Source organism: Dipodomys spectabilis, unplaced genomic scaffold, assembly GCF_019054845.1.
Source record: "Dipodomys spectabilis isolate Male_0828 unplaced genomic scaffold, ASM1905484v1 ptg000270l, whole genome shotgun sequence".
Classification (NCBI taxonomy): Eukaryota; Metazoa; Chordata; class Mammalia; order Rodentia; family Heteromyidae; genus Dipodomys; species Dipodomys spectabilis.
The window spans coordinates 1651955-1675384 of NW_024870947.1; the positions used below are offsets into that span (position 1 = coordinate 1651955).

Consider the following 23430-nt stretch of genomic DNA (forward strand, 5'->3'; position numbering starts at 1 on the left):
GAAGCTCTGCTGTTTCATGCAATCGCATTTCTCCAACCTTTCTTTGATTTGTTTTGTTTCTGGTTCTCTATTAAGAACGTTTTGGCCTGTGCTAAAGAGGCCTAGAGTTTCTCTTATCCTTCATGTAATGTTTTCACGGTGTCTGCTTTTATTTTGAGGTCTTTGATACATTTGGACTTGATTCTCATGCAGGTTGATATATATATATACGGATCTACATTTAGGTTTCTACAGGTGTTTAACCAATTTTGCCAACACTATTTACTGAAAAGGCTGTCTTTCTTCTATTCTATTTTTTATCTCCCATGTCAAAGATTAGGTGGCTATAGGTCACTTCATTGATTTCTGAGTCTTCAGTCCTATTCCATTGGTCCTCAGGACTGCTCTTGTGCCAGTACCAAGATGTTCTTATTAGTATGGCTTTGCACTATACTTTGAAATTTGGAACTGATATTGCTCCAGTACTGTTCTTTTGGCTAAGGATTGACGAACTTATAGCCAGCATTATACTTAATGGTGAAAAGTTAAAGTCATTTCTTATAAATTCCGGAAAGAGATAAGGATGTCTGCTCTCTCCACTCCTCTTCAAATAAGTATAAGAATGCTCGCTGGGAAAATAAGACAAGATGCAAACTTAAAGGGAATCCAAATAGGGAAAGATGAAGTAAAACATATAAGATGACCAATGGAATAGAATTGAAAACCCAGAAATGAACCTAAATTCCCATAGGCATCTAATTTTCAGTAAGGGAGCTAAAAATATAGAATGGAAGAAAGACAGCCTCTTCAGTAAATGGTGCTGGCAAAATTGGTTAACTTCTTGTAGAAAACTAAAGCTAGTCCCTTATTTATATCCCTGCACCAGAATCAACTCCAAATTGATCAAAGACCTCAGAGTGAAAGCAGACACTCTGAAAATATTACAGAATGGAATAGGAGAAACCCTAGGTCTCCTTGGCACAGGCCGAAATTTTCTTAATAGAGATCCAGAAACACAACAAAATCAAAGACAAATGGGACAAATGGGAATGCATGCAATTGCAGAGCTTCTGCATGGCAAAGGACATAGATAGCAAGATCACTAGAAAGCCCACGGATTGGGAGAACATCTTCACTAGCCGTACAACAGACAAGGGTCTCATACCTAAAATATACCTGGAACTCAAAAAGTTAAATCTCCCAACAACAAATCTTCAAAGAAAGAACTGCCAAATAAATAAGTGACCTAAATATTTAACAAGAAATTTCTCTGACGAGGAATGAAGGATGGCCAATAAACACATGAAGAAATGCTCTTTAGTCATGAAAGAAATGCAAATCAAAACAGCATTGAAATAACACCTCACCCCAGTTAGAATGGCTATAATCAAAACTTTAATAACTACAGACGACGGAGGGGATGTGGACAGAAGGGAACCTTACTGCACTATTGGTGGCAGTGTAAACTTGTTTAACCACTTTGGAAAGCAATATGGAGGTTCCTCAAAAGACTCCACATAGAGGTCCCCTATGAGCCAGCATATCCCACTTTTGGGCATTGACCCAAAAGTTCACAAACAAGACCACACACACTAAAAATTCCAGCAGGACTATGTTTATTGCATCATTATTTACCATAGTTAAGATATGGAACCAACCCAGATGTCCCTCAGTAGATGAATGGATCAAGAAAATGTGGTATATATATATACAATGGAATTCGGTGCCTCCACCAGAAATAATGACATTGCCCCAATTGTTAGAAAATGGAAAGACTTGGAAAAAATTATATTCAGTGAAGTATGCTAGACCTAAAGAAATATATCTCCCATGGTTTCCCTTATTTGCAGTAACTAGAATACGACTGAGTCAAGCAGAATAGGTCAGATAAGTTGATGTTAGGGAAATGAACCCTAAGATTTGTATTCAAATGTTTTTTTTTTTCTTTCATGGGATTGTTTCTAACACATTTATAAGATTATTTCTTTTTTGCTTTGTATGTTCCTCCCCCATGGTATAACCCCTGCTTTAACTGTATTTGATGTCCGTATAATTTCTGGGGGGGAATGGCAAAAACAAATCGTTTAACTAGGGATACAGGTGGAACCATTGCAACAATAAAATGTACAAGTCATTCTGTTGAAATCGAACTTTACAACTTTGGTGAGGGGGAGGAGGATTGGGTGGGAGCGCAGGGGGTAAATGGGAAGGGATGGATAGGGGAAACAAAGTAGGAGGCTACAATGCTTGACAAGAAATGTACTCATTATCTTGCCCAGGCAATTTTAACCCTTCCGTACAGTATTTTCACAAGAAAAAATAATAAATTTTAAAAAGAAAGAAAAAGAAGAAAAAAAAAACATGAGGAAGACATGATCTTGTATTTAATGGACTCCATGGATTCCACTCTTAAGTTACTTGAGTTGATCAGAAACTTTGGCCAACTAGCAGAATATAATTTTGTCTCAATAAAACCAACCAAGAAAGGAATAAAAAATAAACAAGAAAGGAATACACAGTTGGAATTTTGGGCTAATTTTGTCATTATGTTTTGGTAGTCAAGTATCCTATAGAAATGCAACTCATGTGTAATCCTCAGTTGTGTTGTAAATGTTGTCTTAATTACAGAACATGTCTAGATGCAAAAGAGCTCATGATTCCCAATTAAAAATTTGAAAAAGTAAACAACATTCATTTAGTTTCGAAAGAACTGAAGGATTACAAAAGTTTATTGGAGAAATAGGAATGTTCATTTAATGTAGGACTTTGTAGACCTGGCTAAATTAGAATTCAGATTTAAAATATATATTTTTGTTTATACTTTAATATTCGATAGGTTACTACAAAATTCTTTTCAAGTAAAAGTTTTAATTTACAAATTCACAAATGATTCTGGCATTCTAATTGACTAGAGTAGTTAGTCTTTCAAGTGAGGTATAATAAGAACTTAGTTAATAGATAATTCCAACAGTTCATGTGTAAAATGATAATGTCAATAATCTAGACAAATTGCCAACAAATTGATTATATTAATTTATAAATATAGAAAAAGAGCAATCTTTTGAGACTTTGGTGTAACATGGTTTGAAGATAGTAATTGTGTGACATCTTTTTTTTTCTACCTATACATAACACAGGAAGAAATTTCCTTATTTATGTACCTCTGTACACAATGAGAAAAATGCTAGGTTTGAGGTTTGTTTTTATTTTGTTTTTGTTGTTTGGTTTGTCATAAGGCTTAACCTCTGGGCTCGGGTACTGTCCCTAAGCCTGTTTTTTCTCAAGGCTATTGCTCTACCACTTGAACCTTAACGCCACTTCAGTCTGGCTTTTCCTTATGAGTTTATTGGAGATAAGAATCCAAAGAACTTTCCTGCTTGGGTGGGCTTTCAACTATAATCTTGAAATCTTAATATTAAGATATACAGATCTCTTGAATATCTATGATAGATTATATATAATAAAATATATAAAAATAAAAATAATAATAAATAATATTTGCAAGTGTTTTAATCGCAAGAAAACTACTGCGGGGAAAATGATATAAGCAAAGTTAGTGTAGTATTCTTTCCACAATAGGAAGGGCATCACATTAGCAGAAGTGTAGTATTTTTTCACAATAGTGATAAAGTAGTCATGATGTGAATTTAGGGAATTTTAAGGTGCACCTTACGAGTTGCAAACTGTTTCGCTAGGATGACTTTACAGCATAAAAACTTGGGATTGATTGTCATAGAAATAATAGCTTACTCTGATGAACAAATGCTTACTCTTACGGAATGATTTATAGGAAGTGGCACTGTGGCTCAAGTGGTAGAGCACTCACCTTGAGCTGCAGAGCGCAGGGACAGCGCCCAAGCCATAGTTCAAGCCCCAGGACTGACCAAAAAAAAAAAACAACAACAACAACAAAGAATTAATTATTATAGATACTTCATAGCTTTATCCTCTACAAGAACATGTCTATTTTTTCTGTTGACTTTTAAATATGTAATGTAGGATTGAAAACTGCATCTATGCAGAATTAAATAAAATGCAAACAGGTACTATTTTGAATGTGTCTGGTATGGCATATTCAGTAATTGAAAATGAGTAGTTAGTAGTCTTAAGAATGTTGAGGAACAGATATATTCTGTCCTCTTAACAATTAGTCAGTTTTCAGTTTTTAAAGTTAGGGTTTCTATAGAATTGAACTGTTTTCTGTTTTAGTATGAGCCAATACTAAAATAATGTTTTTTTTCAAAATAATGGCAAGTATATTCTGAAAATATTGTATAGTTTGATAACATTCCAGTTGATGTCCCTCTGATAAAGAAAGAGCTAACTCAAGTTAGCAGCCAAAATGTTCATTTTTTAAAAGGTAATACACATAGAATAATATTTACTATATCAATAAAGTGAAATTATATTTTATGTAGCTCATTTTTAACTTAATTTTATTGTCAAGGTGATATATAGAAGGGGTTGCAGTAATTGTAAGGTATTGAATACATAAGTCAAAATTTTTACGCCCTCCCTCATTTTTCTCACACTTTTTCTTTACCCCAATACTCCTCACAAGATGTAATGTAAATTTCCAACATGTTGTCCTGTGAGTATGGGTATTGCATTGGTTTACCTTTTGTCCTTTGTCTCACCTTTTTATTGTTCTGCTTCCCTTGCCAAATGAAGATAAATGTATATACAATACACAGGAGACTGAAATCAAATACAATAGTGGACAAACCATACTGGAAAACACAAAACAAAAAAGAAGTCACATAGTACATTAAAAACAACAACCAAAGAGAAAAACCTCTCTTTCCATATCTAGGAGTTTATTTTGCTCAGCATCATTTTATATGGTCATTTATACATAGCTATTGAGCCATTCTGCTCATCTGCTAGGACTATCTTTGATATTTCCTAGTTATTACAAATGAAGGAAACCATGGAATCTGTTTCTTTGTGTCTTGCTTATTTTTCTTAGTAGGATTTTTCCAAGTCTTTCCTTTTCCTTATGAATAGGAAGCATAGAATTACTCCGTACATATATAAACCACATTTTGTCAATTCGTTCATCTACTGAGTTGCATATTGGTTTAAAACATGATTGCATGTAAATATCACTAAAGGCCATTCAAAAATGAGAGATTCCACCTCACCAGATATAACAATATCATGATTTCCAAGTAAGATAGTATTTTATGCTGGTACAAGTGTTGAGATATAAGATGAGTCTAATATATATCTTAAACTGAATTAGGCAGGAAGATATCCAATATCATGTAGGATCAAAATGGTACTGACAAAATATTCCCTTGAGAAAGATATAGGAGCCTGCCACAAGTATGAAGTAGTTCAGATAATTTTGAAGCATTTAGAAGTGCAAGCTCAATTATGTCTCTTTAAATAAAAATTATGTAAGTGGAAAGGCAAAAGAAGGGTAAGAGAAGAAAATAACTGACAGTAGATCATTGTCCCAATTTAGAGTATAAAAATACATAATCTATAACTTCCAAGTAAAAGAGAGACCAATATAATACGTACACTTAATTTAGGTACATGCAAAATATTTACTTGGCTTTTCCCTACTTAATGTTACAAAATAAATGAACACTTATAAGAAAAGTTATGTGACTGCAATTGCTTCAACTTGAACACTAATAGTGATCAGCCCTCTTTTTCTCACTTTGCACTTGGAAAATAGTTCCTAAGTTGATGATGTTGTTGCTGATTAGAGTCAGAGTTAGGGGCTTCTACTTGTACAGTTATCTCAGAATATTTTAAAGCAGTTTTCTGCCCAAGATATCCAACTACATTGTCTGAACCTGTACTTTGAACACACCCTCACACCTGAGCACATTATTTGAAATTATACTGAAGCTTTTCTTGGCACATTCTACTTTGTGCCTTTGTCTTCTTTGCACATTCCTTTTGAGTTCATCGTTGCTCTATTTCCATTTTGTCTGTACAAACTGCTAAGAACATTGTTCAACTACCACTTCTTATTTGTACACGCCCAGTCTAAGTATGAAGGTACTTTGTCCATGCTAAGCAATAGGGTAATAGTAACTCTCTGAGTAGAAAAGTTCCACAATATAACCCTATGCCCACATTCTTGAATGTAGAATTTAAAGCACTTTGCGACAAACAGTGATATTAGAATCGAAAGGCTCCTTATGGACTTTTTCCTGGAGTTCATTAGTTTACCCAGGAGAAATATAAATATCCACAAAATTTGGAGCTAATTAGTAAGTATCCGAATTACCATTAGATCCTAGATGTTGTGTTAATACAAGTCACGATTGTAGTATTGTTAAATCAGTATCCTTCACTCCTTGACAATGTGTATGAGAAAATGAAAGAAAGACATTAAAGCAAAATGTCTTATCTTTTTAGGCATTTAATCCTATTTGTGAGAGCATTGTCTGAACTTTTCCATTCAATAAAAGCTTGAATTTATAAGAACATTTTCCTACATATAAGAATTTGTGTCAGGTTTGTTGACACAGCATGGAGGTATACCTAACAAGAATTAGATTTCAATAGTGTATATGGCAGTTATGATTTGTCAATGGCTATTGAGGCATTTTCTGTTCTAAAGTGGAATCAATTCCAGGAGTCTTCAGTCACATCAGTAAAGGTGTATGTTCAACCTAATACTTGGTGTTACTTGTCCTACATTTATAATGAGTAGGCTGATAAGATATCCAAACATATCTAAATATATTTCAATAAAATTCCAAACTGATATGGATAGATGGGTCACTAATAGGAACGGTAGGACAGATTAGGCTTGTCTGTGCTGTAGTTCAATCTATAATCTCCTGGCTAAATAAAGTTTTCAAAAATATTCACAGAATATCACTAAGAAAAGTTCATGACATTTATATCTGTATAACATTTCCAAGGTCAGCATTAAAGCATTTGTTCCCAACATTTAGAATCAACAGGATCTGTTGAATAAATGGATCCAGATTTTTATGTCTTCATATTCATATCTCAACGTTTAATCAATATGACTTTCACCAAAACACTGTTCTTATTGAACTTGTCTATGTCATTTTACCTTTCAAATCCAAATAGCAGATTTCCTTCAATATCTTCCTGAAAATTCTTTCCTTCCTTTTCTTCTGAAAATCTGTGTTTATTAATTTTTTGTTTCCTTATTTATCTCTTTCCTCCAATCTTGTCCACACTGGTACTTACATTGTTCACACTTTCATCAGAACTTTCCTTTTCCTCTTCCCTTTAATAATGTCACTGATTTTATGATTATTTTTCATATTCATGGTCGTGAATATTTTGATGATGTCCAAACAGACCTATCTTTGCATCTGTTTAACATAAACCTTAGAACTATCAGAGAGTTTTTTCCTCTAAATCCATCTTTTCCACCTGTAGTCCTTATCACCAAGAATGTAACTAACACAGTTAGAAGACAGAGATGTGGAAAACCTTTAGATTTCCTCTTACCCTACCTCCATCCATTAGATAGGATGAATGATCATGATTTTCTCAGTTTCTGTCACTAATGTAATTTCTATGTACTCCTTTTTATGCCCCTGACACCAGCCTATTGCAAATACTCATCACCAGTCACTCAGTCTTAAAACAACTGTTTACAAAGTATGCATTTCTCCCCATAGTCTTTTCATATTGTTCCTGTCAATCACCCAATGACTCTCTTTGTAAGCACACAGAGTGAAGAACTCAGACAAAAATTCTAGTATCATTATTTACTCACAACATTTACTGGTGATCTTACATTTCTCATCTGTAAATGGATGTAATCTACCAGAAATATTGAAGAATATATTTGTTGAATTCTACAGCAAGGAAAAAGAAAAGTGAAGAGTCCTTACATTGTCTACCTTAGCTTTCAAATAAGGAAAGTGTCAAATTCAGACTGTTGGTATACAGTCAGAAATACTTTCATGCAGAAATAAAAATAAATTTTAACTCCTGGCTCTATAGCCTGTGTCCTTTTATGGTAACTGCAGATATGTAAGTAGTATTATGTAAATTGTGTTATGTGTTTACAGCTGTACTGAAGAACATACTCTTAATATATCATTGGAAAACATTGGTTATTGAATGGTATCTATATGAGAATGTTATTTGAACTAATCACACAAAGTTGGAACCTACATCTTAGTCCATCAAAATGTGGAAATAAACGATTTTATTTATAAGAAAATAATACCACCAAGAAAAGTGAGTATACATTAGAAAGACTGCTGGAATAACATTAGGGTTTTTACTGTCTACCTGTTTATGTGATTGAATTTCTTGATAATCAAACTCTCCTCTTGTTATTCTGGTTTTTTTTTTTTTTTGGTTCGTCATGGGGCCTGGACTCTGGGCCTAGCACAGTCCCCCAGCTCTTCAGCTCAACGGACTCTACCACTTGAGCCACAGTGCCACTTCGCACTTTTTCTGCTTATGGGGTGCTGACGAATCAAACCCAGAACCTCATGTAGGCAAGGCCAGCACTCTGCCACTGAGCCACCTTTCCAGCCCTCCTCCTGTTATTCTTATTGTTCTAATCCAACGCTGTTTATAACTAGGCATTCAATGTGGAAAATCCATTTTCAAGTATGTCTAAGTTTTTTTTCCTTTTCAATCACAACATCGTCATTATCAGATTACACTGTGGTCATCATCCTCTTCATCAAAATTATTATTAGCATCATAAGTGCTAATCATTGAACGTCGGATATGTGTCTATGATTTTATTATTATTTGTCTTTTGATTAATAATTTTAATCTTACCACTGTGGATGCATCCATATTGAAATTTTGAACAAATAAATAAAAACTTAACCATATCAGGTAGCATGACAATGTGCTTATAACAAATTACAGAATAGATTTTTGGAAGCGTTGCAAATTCCTAATCAGTATGAATTTACTTCCTCTCTCCCCCTAACTACAATCAAATATTTAAGAGTTTGGGCAGAACCTTTTCAAGTAATATACTGTAAATGTAACTACAATATCATTTCTATATCTAAAATTACCTTGAAAGTAATAAACTCTACTTTCTATTGAAATATTGGTTATTTTATTCTAGGAAACTTTTAGAAAAATATACTGTATATATTTGAAATGAAAAAGGTCAAAAATTGTAGCATAAAAGTTTTAGAGGGAGTCTGTCTTCTCTCTCTCTCTCTCTATATATATATGTCTTCTATATATATATATATAAATATTATGTGTAGAATAGTACATTTTTAGAGATAATTTGTCCTCAGATATATATACATATATCTAAATTTATGTGTAGAATTATATATATTATAGCGAAACAAGCATCTTAAAATATAATTGAAATAAAAAAAAAAAAAACTTCTTGAAACCAAGTGGCGATAACTCACCCTTATAATAAGAGCTATTCTGGGTGCTGAGGTCTTAGAATTGTTTTCAAAACTAGCCCAGACAGAAAAGTACTTGTTAGATTCTTATCTCCAATTAACCACTAAAAACAACACCCACAACAACAAAATGTATCACATTAATTTCACAAAAGCATGTTTTAACTGCTGTGAACATTTCTTAGAAACATGAATACATACCCCTGGAAAATATTAAGTAAAATAGTATAGAATATTTACGTCTATGTTAAAGACATGACTATTTAGATTGTTTAAGATATTTAGGTAATGATTAGAATTTAAGAATAATGATAGGTAGGTCATATATTGGGACTGTTTTTTATTCTATTTTACAATAGTAATAAAATGATATTTATAATGATTATATAAAATTACTCTTCCTTGGTATTTGAATTATCATAAATGATAAATATTTTTAAATGATTTCAAAAGCAAAGGAGTATCAATTCTTTTGTAATTTCAAAACAATTAAGAAAATGATTTCTAGGCTGGTTCGCTCTAAGTCTATATTTGTTTTCTTGTTCTAGTTTTCATATGTTAGTAGAAATTAAAATTCCAAAAATTTAATGGATATTGGCAGTCAGGAACATCTTCACATACACTAATATTGGAGTCCCTTAAGTGGAATTGTTTTATTTCATTTGTTATTTTCACAAATAAATCAAGATGATTGTGTATTTTGTTCTTTTCACTGCTTTTGGCTTTACCTTGAGAACACGTTTTTCCTAGCAAAGTAGAGATAAGCAATTGGATTGAGCAAATAACATATGACTTTCATAAAATGCAGATGCATAGATTTGTGTCTTCTGTCATTTGCTATATGTTTCTTCCAGAAAAGTTTCTCAATTACTTAGAAGTTTTTCCCCTTCCCCTCCACAAATTATAACGACATCAAATACAGTGAAAGCAGGGGTTATACTGTGGGGGAAGGACATACAAAGCAACAAAGAAATGATCTTATAAATTTGTTAGAAACAATCACATGAAAGAAAAAAAATCTGAATACCTATCTTAGGGTTCATTTCCCTAACATCACCTTATCTGACCTTTTCTGCTTGACTCAGACATATACTAGATATTAAAAATAAGGGAAACCATGGGAAAAAATAGGGATACAGGTGGACTTATTGCAACAATGAGATGTACAAGTCGTTAAGTCGAAAAATGAACTTTACACTTTGGTTGGGGGGAATAGCGGGGAGGATTGGGTGGGGCGCCGGGGGAGGATGGAATGGGATAGGAAGGGGAAACAAAGGAGAAGGCTACAATGCTTGATAAGAAATGTACTCATTATCTTGCCCATGTAATTGTAACCCCTCTGTACAGGATTTTCACAATAAAAAATAATAAAAAAAATACTTAGAATTGATGTATAATTCATAGGTACTCCAGTTATCACATATACTTTTGGATTGAGTTATCTCTGTATAAACTCAAACGGACAAAATACTCTCAAAATAAACAGAAATCATATCTGTGTTTTAAATGCAGTAGTTCACAATGAGTTTTTAGCCAACTCCAAAAACATCTTTTTAGCGATTCTGCATTTTGTGTGAAGAAGTTTAAAAGTAGTTTTTTTTTTTCCTGACATGCAATTCACTTACAATATATTATCTTCTTTTATTGTATTCATTTTAGTGCTTTGGAAGTGAATTTTACCTTCATAGGTTTTCAAAGCCTAATTTTCACAAACTTGCAATTCTTCAAATAGAAATGCTGTAAATTTTAGAACCGACATTAAAATAGATATAAAATTCAGTTACAGGAATTTGCCCAGCATACCTCCTCTATAGTGTGTCTTTTCAAAATTTGTTTTTGGGGATCATTTCCAGGGTCTCACACATACTATTCAAGTTCACTGTCAATTAACTATATTCTCTGTCAAAAAAGTTTTTTACTTCTGTTAAATACATTCATAGAAGTGTAATGCCTGAATCCTATACAATTCTCTTTCACCTTTTGAAGGCTTGAAAACTTGTTTGCTAAAATGATTGCATTATTATACAAATCGATCACTATAAGAAGTATATCAATTTCTCCACAAATGAATTACGATATTTTGCGTCCTCTTTTTATATTATGGTCATAATAGTGATTTTTCTTTTTATTATTTCTCAGACACTAAAGAGGAGCTTATTTCATATGCTCCTCCTATTGACTATTAATTTACATATCCTCCTATTGACTATTAATTTACATATGTAATTTAAAGAAATATCCCATTCAGGAAAAAAATTATATAGAATTAGAAGATATTAAAATACTAGTATATGTATGAGTCAAGCCGAAAAGGTCAGATAATGTATGTCAGGAAAATGAACCCTTAGATGTGTATTTTAATGTTTTTTTCTTTCATGCATGTGTTTCTAACACATTTATAAGATTATCTCTTTGTTGCTTTGTATGTCCCTCCCCCACAGTATAACCCCTGCTTTCACTATATTTGATGTGAGTATAACTTGTGGAAGAGATGGGGAAAAAACAGTTGTTTAAGGATACAGGTGGACGTGTTGCAACAATGAGAAGTACAAGTTGTCATGTCCAAAACGAGCTTTACAACGTTAGTGCGGGGGGGGGGGGAAGGAGGGGAAGGGGGGGAAGGAGATGGATTGGGATTAGGGGGGGAGGGGGGAGGCTGGGAAGGGATGTGAAGGGTAAACAAAGGAGGAGGCTGCAATGCTTGGTAAGAAATGTACGCATTATCCTGCCCATGTAACTGTAACTCCTCTGTACTCTGATCTCCTCCGTATGTTCACAAATAAAATTAAATTAAATTTAAAAAAAAATAAAAAAATAAAATAAAATACTTGTTTCGGAATCATTGTAGCATTAACATTGTAGCATTAACAAATATGTACCCTCTATCTGTTGGATATGTTTTCATTTCTGTTATAGTGTCCTTTGAATTATGAAAGGTTAATACTTGATATAATCCAGTTCTTGCTTTTCTTTAGCTACTAATGTTTTCCATGTCAAATTTTTAGAAACCTTTACTGAGCCAATGTTATGAATTTTTATATTTATATTTTATAGGTTTTTACATCTCACATTTAGGTTGATAATCATTCTTTACAAGGTTTGAGGTAGGCCAGGTGCCGGTGGCTCATGCCTGTATCCTAGCTACTCAGGAGGCTGAGATCTGAGGATCGTGGTTTAAAGCCAGCCGGAGCAGGAAAGTCCGTGAGACTCTTATCTCCAATAAACCACTAGAAAACCGGAAGTTTTGCTGTTGCTCAAGCAGTAGAGTGCTCACCTTTAGTTGAAGAGCACATCGACAGTTCCCAAGCCCAGAGTTCAAACCACATGACCAACATACAAACAAACAAACAAAGGATTGAGGTAGTAGTCTAAGATCATTCTTTAAATCTAAAGAGGCAATTGTGCCAATACAACCATTTAAGATTCTGTTTTATTTCATAAAGTCATAGCATCCTTTTCAAAAGTCTGTGGTCCATAAAACTAAGAATTTATTTTTGAAAAATCTGTTACCTTCTTCTATGTGTCTGTTCTTATAGTACAACTATGTTATCTTCACTAAACATGGAAATACAATTCAAAGCTAGTATGAAGGCTCCAGCAACACCATTTTACAACATTGTTCTGACTGACCTGTATTCCTTGAATTTACACATGTGATTGTTGAGCATGTGGACCAATATTCTCCAGAGATATTTAGATGTTGGATAGTCACTCATATTTCACACCTTGTGAAAACACAAACCCCCGATATTATATTTAGAAAAATGTCTTCAGTGATTGCTCAAAGCAAATAAAATTAATTTAGGAATGAGTTAGGTTTAGATAACATTATAGCATAATAAAGCTGAATGATAACGACTTGAGCTGTACTGCAGAACGGGGAGGGGGGGGAAGAATGGTGGACCACATAGGAGCTGTATGTCATTGGTATTGTTTCAAAAAACAGAAAGACTTCAGAGAAGAGAAGGAGAAAAATAAAGTGTCCTGAATTAAGTTTCTTTATAATCCACCTGATAGTTTGGACTGAAAGTCAGATAACATGGAAAAAATAAAATAGAAAATAAAGCATTGTATAGAGCTGTTACAATGTAAAAAAGCTTTAATAGGAATATAATTAATTTCCAAAGAAATAAGAGAAAAAATAACAATAACAATTGTTAATGTGGATAGAAGTTGGATCACATGCATGAAAGAAAAAACCTTAAAATACATATCTAAAGGTTCATTTTCCCGACATCACATTATCTGACCTTTTCCGCTTGACTCATACATATACTAGATATTGCAAATAAGGGAAACCATTGTCAGTATAACTTGTGGAGGAGATGGGGAAAAACCAGTTGTTTAAGGATACAGGTGGACCTGTTGCAACAATGAGAAGTACAAGTTGTCATGTCCAAAACGAGCTTTACAACGTCGGTGCAGGGGGGGGGGGAGGGGGGAGAAGGGGGGGAAGGAGAAGGATTGGGGTTAGGGGGGAGGGGGGAGGCTGGGAAGGGAGGTGAAGGGTAAACAAAGGAGGAGGCTGCAATGCTTGGTAAGAAATGTACGCATTATCCTGCCCATGTAATTGTAATCCCTCTGTACAGTATGTTCACAAATAAAATAAAATTAAATTAAAAAAAAAAGAAGTTGGATCACATTTTATCTTATATAATTTTGAAAAAGCTTACTAGGAATGAAAATTTAAAAGTCATAACTTAAAACACAATTTGTATTATAACTAAACAGTATAGTTCAGTGGTAAAACATTGGCCTAACATATGGGAAGCAATTGTGTGATTTCCTAAGCATTACAAAGTACACAAAAAGCACACACAAAAAAACCCACATAAACACACACACACCATATACACACATTTGGAATATTGTTATTATCATATGAAACAGAGGAAATTATCACAAACAGTAAAAGTATTTTAATATATGAAATCATAATATTGCTCATAGTATTTAAAAGTTTAGTAGAAATAAAATAGTCACAAGATACTTGGCTTCTTATAGATTATGTAAATTGAAAATTAAGAAATAAAAGACATGAGAACTTTGCAAACAAGTTTTAAATAATAAACATTTTGAAACATGTATCCTTTTATTTTGACAAAAGATTGTTGTTACTGGTGTTTTAATTCAAGATTTAGAATATGATAACCAGGTGCTCTATATCTTGCTAGGGATGGCTATATCTCTAATCATTTCACTCTGGAAATTTATGATAAGGTCTCATAGTTTCCCATTCTCTCCCGAATTACAAACCCTATTTACACTTCCCACCATAGTTAGAAAATGGAAACCACAAATCACTATGCCCAGCTCAAAGAGACTTTTTTTTTAATTTAAGTACAAATATTGCCAAAAAGTGACCATGTAATGAAGGCTTTTTTAATAAAGTATGTGCTTCTTGAAAATAAAGTATTTGTTACCTGGACAAATATGTTTAGAACTATGAGATAATATATTTATTTAAATTCACCAACCATATAAAATTTAAGAAAATAATTTTTAAATATTCACATGTTAACTATTTTGAAAGCAAAATATATGTCTGAATAATTTACATGTGTTAAAATTATGCAAAACTAAATTAACTAATCCTACAACTCTGAATAAAAGAATTACCCTAAAGAAACAAAAGAAAATAATTAAGCTCAAAATTTGAAATTTAGAAAATAAAATGAAGTGTACTCTTTGGTTGACTTAAGTAACTGTAAGCCTTCTGTATATCAATTTTATAATAAAAAATGCATGAACAAAGACAGCAAAGTACCTATTGATCAATGACGACAGGAAAAGCAGCAGTAGTTTTTTTTAATTTTTATTTATTTTTTATTGTGAAAATACTGTGCAGTTGGGTTACAATTAGATGGCAAGATAATGAGCACATTTCTTAACAAGCATTGTAGCCTCCTCCTTTGTTTCCCCTTCCCATCCTTTCCCAGCCTTCCCCCATTTTCCCCACACAATCTTCCCCCCCCCACATCAAAGTTTTAAAGTTCATTTTCGACATGACAACTTGTACTTCCCATTGTTTCAATGATCCACCTGTATCCTTATTTAAATGACTTGTTTTTACCCTTCCCCTACACAAATTATACCGACATCAAATACAGTGAAAGAAGGGGTTATATTGTGGGGGTGGGGGGGGACATACAAAGCAACAAAGAAATAATCTTACAAATGCGTTGGAAACAAATGCATGAAAGAAAAAAAAAACATTTGAATACATTTCTTAGGGTTCATTTTACCTAACATCAACTTATCTGACCTTTTCTGCTTGTCTCAGACATATACTAGTTATTGCAAATAAGGGAAACCATGAGACGTATGTTTCTTTGGGCCTAGCTCACTTCGCTTAATATAATTTTTGAAAAATCTTTCCATTTCCTAACAAAAGGGGCAATGTCATTCTTTCCGATGGAAGCATAGAATTCTTGGGTTTTTTTTGAGTGTGCAAAAAAATCAATGAAAGAGGTAACAATATTCCTTCCATAATAAATGTACTCATTACCTTATTTATGTAACTGTATCCCTCTCCTCTGTACATTACCTTTACAATAAAATTAAATTGAAATTAAAAATAAACTAAATAATATACAAATTAAGAATTCATAGAGAGCTAGGAAGGTGGCTCAGTGGTAGAGCTCTTGCCTTACATGCTTGAGGCCCTGGGTTAGATTCCTCAGCATCACATAAACAGAAAAAGTGGTGCTGTGGCTCAAATGTTTGAGTGCTAGCCTTGAACTAGCATTGAGGAACAGCATCCAGGCCCAGAGTTTAGGTCCCAGGACCAGACCCCCCCCAAAAAAACAGAATTACTAGAAACCATTGGTTAAAAACTTTTTAAAATACTGCTCTAAGTACCCAAGTATTATTATTTGATGATACTATTAAAATACTTCAACTTCAGCAGAGAAGCCAAATGTTTAAAAACTGTTATAAAATAAAGTAATAAATCAGAATATATTAATATTAATAATAATCATAAGATGAATTTATAGTGGTAGTCAAATATGTAAGAAATGAGGCAATTTGCCATTCGTTTGCACTTAATACGTGAGAAAGAATTTTCTAGGTCTTTTTAAATATATAATAAATTTAATGAAGAAACTATTTTGTTACATCATATCATAATTAGATGAAGCTGATATTAGAGCAAAGAGCAGATTGTACTAAGTTTCTGGATGTTAAGGTATGTACTTATTTTGGTTGTGGGAAATTGTGTTCAACTTGGGGTCTTGTTTTTGTTGGACTGGTGTCGTATAGGTGGTTAATTTTAGGATAGGGGTTCCCTTTCCACAAGAACATGCACCTGATCTGTCGTTTTAGCCTTCCCATTATCAATGGCATAAGAGTTGCACACCAACTTGTCTAGCTTCCTACCTTGGCTGGCCTGGATTCTGCAGTCCTTCCAATCTTAACCTGTAGATAGTGCAGGATGGTGGAAATGATCCAATGCACCCAGCTATAGATTGAGAAGGAAGTCTACAAAACTTTTGGCCTGGGTTCTGTTCTCAAGCCTCCTCAGTAGTTAAGAGTTCAGATAGGAGCCCCTGGTGCCAAGCAGTAAGAGTATTTCTTAAGGCAACTAGACATATATATGACTTAGGCATGTGAACAACTCAGGACAAGAATAAAAGAGCAGTGAAGCATAGAGGACAGGCCCAATTTTAACTAGCTACTTGGAGGATGAATAAGCTTAGCTAGCTTCTCTGGAGGCTGAGATATGAAGACCACTATTCAAAGCCAGTCCAATCATGAAAATACATGCGATTATCTCCAAAAAAACAGGAGTGGAACGATGGTTCAAGTGGTAAACCACTATCCTAGGTCACAGAAGCTTAGAGATGATGAATGAATGAGCACTTGCACATGCATGTGCGTGTATACACGTGCATGTGTACACACACACACACACATAAGTATTGCAATGCGAAGTTCTTTTTTTACCTTGCTGTACTCTATTTCCCTGTATTAGTTTACAAATTAACAAAATCAGCTAAGCACCTATTTACATAAACTCAGCATGTTTCTCTAAAGTCAACTCTCTTTTTGGAAGCATGCTTTTATTTGACCCAAATATAAACTATTCAGGAGTTTGATTCTTCTCCCTCAATTCTATAGAATTAGATGATTGTCTAGCTTCCTCCTAGCAAAATAATATTGTGAAATCCTGCATCAAGCAACGCATTTCTTTCACTGGAATGAAAGCCTCTTACAATTAATAATAGGTTTTTCTTCTCTTTGCTTACATCTGGAGTTTAATTATCTGCATATATTTCATGATCTGTCTGTATATGACAAAGACTGCTGCGAAAATAAAAAGGCCCTTCGCAGCATTTATCATTTATATACCATCCATAGATATGAAGGTGATTAAATAATATTGAAATTGCTTGGGAATAAATCATGTTCATCTTGACTATCGTGAAAAAGAAGAATTGGTTTCTCAGCACTTTAGGTAAGAACTTGATTGAAAGAAACAAAAGGAAAAGTGAGGAACAACTCAACACATACATTGAAATGAGACACAATAAAAAAATAAAAATAACCCAAGAAAACAAATTAATTCAGTACTCATGAACCTGCAGGAAATGCAATGACTTAAAAAAAAACATCAGCTATGACGAGCTTATGAAAATCCGTACTACCTGGGAGTCTACTGTTGTGAGGATAGAGGTTAAAGCCCAGACTGGACAGTAAGATCTGTACACATTGCCATGCACCTGTTATTCTAAATTTCAGGAAGAATAACATAACATGGACTGAACCCAAGGTCATACACAAGTATCTGAAAAATAATAAGGATAATTTAGGGTTGGGGACATGACAAAATGGTAAGAACACCCATTTAGGGTCATAAGACATTCAATTCAAACTCTAATATTTGGGTATTAAAGTAAAAATCTATTATTTTAAATAATTGGAAAAATTGTAAGATTTGAGTATTTGAGTGGAAAAATGAATGAGAGAATGAACCCATAGTGCAATCCTTTTAACTTAAGTGAAAATGTTTTATGGTACTTCAGAAAAAACAGAGTTACCTTGCAAATGAGCATGGTTGTGCATTTGGGTGATGGAAATACTTTACTTACACATGTTTAAATTAAATAGATGTTTATTTGGGTAGATTGTACTTCTTGAACTAAGAGCCCGGATGATGTGGCTGAGATTTTTCTCTCAAGGCTACCACTCTACTACTTTGAGCCACAGTTCCAATTCTGATTTTCTGTTGGTTGTTTGGTGATAAGAGGCTCCTGGACATTCTTGCCCAGTATGGGTTCAAACCATAATCGTCAGATCTCAGCCTCCCGAGTAATCAGGATTCCAGGCATGAGACGTCGATAGTTTTAGTAATTTAGTAAATTGTACAGTTACTGAAGTTATACATTATCATTATAACCTGTGTAATATATGTATGTATGTATATATCAATGCATACAGATAGAAATATTTTAACATATTTTTGTATCTACAGTAGACTTATGAAATCATCCATTATAAAATTAAATGGAAACAAAAGTTAATAAGGAGCAAATCAAAGGAAATTATCACGTTTCTTGTTGTAGAATGGAATGCGAATTGCGAGAATCAGTTTGGGAAAACCGTCTCTACGTTAACAAAATGGATAAGAGCTATTAATTCCAATCCATCTATTTGCCCATGTTGTGCAACTTCACACATGAGTGTCAAAATCAAACCACACTTTTTGCCTTTGTTTTAAACTCACCTGTTATAATTTATGGGTTAGATGAAGTAATCAAATAAAGATTAAAATAATATTATGTGAGGCTATGAATTATAGCTGAAAATGATTTTAAATATGATAATAGCTAATTAAATTACATATTTTTTACTTTTACTCTGTCATGTCCCTCATTCCCACATTAGGAAAGTATATAGAAGGTTCTCACTTAATTATATGTCCAATTATGTAAAAAATGTATTGAAAGAATATGGGCACAGTGTGGCTTTAGCTTATTGAGACCTGTAGGGGGAAATGTGGTTTTGAGGACTTGCAATACATTGTGATGAAGATGAAGGGAGGGATATTCTTATTCTGGAAAACTATCTAGAGGATTGCTCCTATAAAGGTAATGATGAATTCTTCCAAAGGGTTACAAAAAATCACTTTCACAACCATGTTCACTGCTGCGCTATTCACCGTAGCCAAGTTACGGAAACAGCCCAGATGTCCTTTGGTGGAGTGATGGTTGGAGAAAGTGTGGCACATATACACAATTGGATTGCACCCATCCATTTGAAGACTGGTACATTATTTGCAACGAAATGGATAGATCTAAAAATATATTAAGTGAACTAAGTCAGAGCCAGACACACAAAGGTCCCATGCTCTGTCTCATATTTGGAAGATAGAAATTTATACAAGTTTACACAAAAATATTAACCAAAGCATGCTATTCGCAGATTATTATTTCAAAGGTTTAATTTCTTATGAAATTGAACTTTACTCCAACAAAATGAATACCAGGAAACTATCACTTGGAAGATATGAGGGGAAGTCAAAAGAAAGGAATAAAGAGAGTTATGGAGGAAGAGAGTGTAGGTATAATATTCAATTCAGATAGTATGAAACTAGAAAAAAATTAAAGTGGGGTGAAGTTTGGAAGGGTGTTGAAAAGCTATATAAAGATCCATTATACTTAAAAAACTGATTTGTTTAATGGAAATTCCTTTGTACAAGTATTTAAGATAATAAAAATATAATTAAAAACAATGGAGACATTTGATCTTAAATTCTATGTCCATCTCTTTTAAAAAATAAAATTATTTGCACTATAATTTGATCAGAGGGATGGATTTTGTGGCTAGCTAGATCATTGCACATCTGTCTCTCTCTTCCTCTCTCCCTTTCATGGTTCTCATAGATAATAAGATTGCTCCATAATTACCCTAATTTATTTTGCTTTTATATTTTTGGTTGCATCATTTCACTTTCTCCTCTGCCATTTCCCAATTCATTTACATAGAAAGCATTATTTCCTATTTTATCATTCCTAGAATAAGCTGCTCATGAAGACACCACTAGTCCTCATTTTCATTCTGTACCTTTGAATACGGAGGAAAATCTTTCCTCTGCTCTCTACCAATTCCCTACTCTCCAGTTAGAATAATTTAGAATAGTAAAAATGAAAAAAGAGAAAATAAATAATAGTTAAAAAAACAAATGCAGAAAATTCACCGGATTTTTCTGACCATTTCATCCAATGTGAACTATTGGGAAAATACATGGACAGCTCATTCTCACTGGCACTCAAAGTCTCTGGTTAGGCAATTGCTATGAAGTTAAAGAACAAGATGAAAAAGTGAGAAATGGTATCAGTTGCAAGAAAAAAATGGCGAAGGATTCAAGCAAATTTCTTCTTTGTTCTGTTGAAAATAACAGCCTTACTACAGTGCAGAGACGACTTTCCAAAAAGGCCACTCATGTGAATACTAGGGATGACGATGAGTATTACCCCTCTTCATCGAGAAGCCTACAGTGGACACTTAGACATTGTCCATGAGTTGGTGGCTCAAGGTAGATATTCCTGGAATAATTGTGAATGGCTGGACACCCCTGCACAGTACTTATACATGGAATTATACCACAGTGGCTTCTTTATTTCATCATGATACAGATAAAAAGCCCAAACTAAAGGCCTCTTGACCCCCTTGCATCTTGCTGCTGGGAGTAGATATAGCAAAGAATTTCTGGATCTCCTTCTGGTGAACCATTATTTCAAACCATGTCTGAAGCACAACTTGGAAGAAGCTGCATTTGATATTGCCAAAAGGATAAGTATGTATTACTACCTCTTTGAAGTTTTGGAAAGCCGTACAAATTGTTCTCCTAAGTCCTAATGATTCAGTTAAGTTTCTTAAATTTCAAAATTGCCAGTCCATCCTATGTGTCCATACAAAATATTTTCACAATACAAAGCAACAGCAATATCTTACTTTAAAAATTCATGGATTCCATGGTATTCTTCCAAGTGAATTGCCTGACTTTGATGTCAAAATATATTTGAGTTGTTTGTATACATCTATAATGATTTCTATAGAGTTTGTGATTTTTTAAATCATAAATAATTTTAACTTATCTGTTGAAATGAGTAATACAGAAAGTAAAGACATTTCTGGTGCATGTCTGAAAAAAGTATATTTAAAAATATTTAATATTCTGTTTGTGTAATGTCCATAACCTATTTCATTCTCTCCTAGATATAATCCTTTGAATTCGACATTGTTTTATAATATATAGGTTCATTAATAAATGTGTCCTTTCAGATTGCATTCCATATAGAAACAGTTTAAGATTCCTTTAATTCCTAGGTCCTTAAAGAATTTTATTTCTTTAGGATAAAATGACAATGTTATCTTATTTCAAAAGTTTTATAAAGGTTATGCTATGTAAAGGAATTTGTAAAAAGTGAAGATTGAATGATGTCAAACTAACTTTTATTTCTATGAATTACATGTATTCTTACACTTGTATATTTGTAATCAACTTTTTAATAACTGTTTTTAATTTCTTGCATCAGAAGAATGAAAAATATTCAATACTTCACAAATTTTCGTATCATCCTTGTACAAGAGCCATGTAAATCTCTGTATTGTAATTTGGGTAGACGTGCTGCTGAAGCATGTAGTATCCTGGAAATTTAAGTAGTTAATGATGCAATCTTAAGACAGGCATATATCTTTGGTTGCCTATTTGTAAGAAGGAAACCTTATTGTTCCCAAAATTGCAGTTCATCTTATTTCTGTAAAATTCTGTGTATGGTGGAAAAAACATATATTGTTTGTTCAATTGCTCACATTTGCAATTTTTTCAATGACTATTTTAAGTCTTTTTCATTTGAAATTGGATCATACTTTGCAGTCTTTATATCTAGGTCCAAAGATGATGGATTTTCAAGTATTTATTTATTAACTGATTTAGCTTTGTGGAGATAATGGAGTCAAAATAAGCCTTGCTTAAAAGCTACTTCTAAACTTCTGCAGCTTAATATCTCCCAAATGAGGTCTTACTGGCACAAATGTCTTCCTGACCCTTTAACCTTGCTCCATGTAGGAACAGACCAACCAGAATCTTACCCTGACAGCATAGATTTTCTTATTGGAGCAAAACTAATCTGTTACAAGGGATCATAAAGAGACAAACAGTTCAGACAGTACTGTTCAGACTAGAAGGTATTTTTTCAAAATATAATTGTTTATTACACCATAACATTTCAAAAGATGCTAAAGCCAAGAAGGTGAAAAAATTGTTCATATGTATGATTACCTAATGTCTTGGCCTGTCTACCATCCAAGCAGGCAGGAACTTACACCACTGATTTTCTATCACCAAATATATTCCATAGCTCCAAAAGAAGTCCATATGTTTCTCCTCGTTATTAGGCCTTAAATTGGTAATGTTTTAATCACAGTGTTTCCTCTTGCCTCTAGGCTGTATATCTCGGAATGGTAAAGCTTTAGCTCTAATTCTACCAAACACTGAGTAGAGGTAATGGAATAATACTTTAAAACCGTTGCCTCTTGTGGCTCAGTGGTAGAGTGCTTGCCTTGCATGCCTGAGGCCCTGGGTTTGATTCCTCATCACCACATAAGCAGAAAGAAAAAAAAACTGTTGCCTTTGATACCCTTACCACAACAGAACAATGCCAAACATTTTCTAATATTATATATTATTATATATTTTATATTTATATGTGCTGATTTTATATTTCACACAGTGAATCTTATTAGAATTAATTGATAATTTGAAAAATTAATTGATATTTATTCCAATAAATAGATTGGAATATAAATAATCAGGATTAGAATATATATTAGAATATAAAAATTATCAATGCAATGTTTCGGTATAAACTTGTGATAACTTCTAAGTGTTCTTGGTCTTCTGAATTCACATGGTAAAAAAAACAATGTTGTTTGCATCTAATCTATAAGGGATTTTACTTTGCTGCTCTGTTTATTGTTATAACTCGCTGGTCCCAAACTGTTTTTCTCCATGTTTCTGAAGCATTCCTACTGATTATACTCAAATTTTTCTGATATGATGTCTAAAAGCTATTATTCTTCTACA

At 33.3% G+C, this 23430-nt stretch overlaps 1 pseudogene; it reads right to left on the reverse strand.

The window, feature by feature from the left end:
• Nucleotides 1-21887: 21887 nt before the first annotated feature.
• LOC122126009 lies at nt 21888-21984 on the reverse strand (annotated as a pseudogene).
• Nucleotides 21985-23430: the final 1446 nt, after the last annotated feature.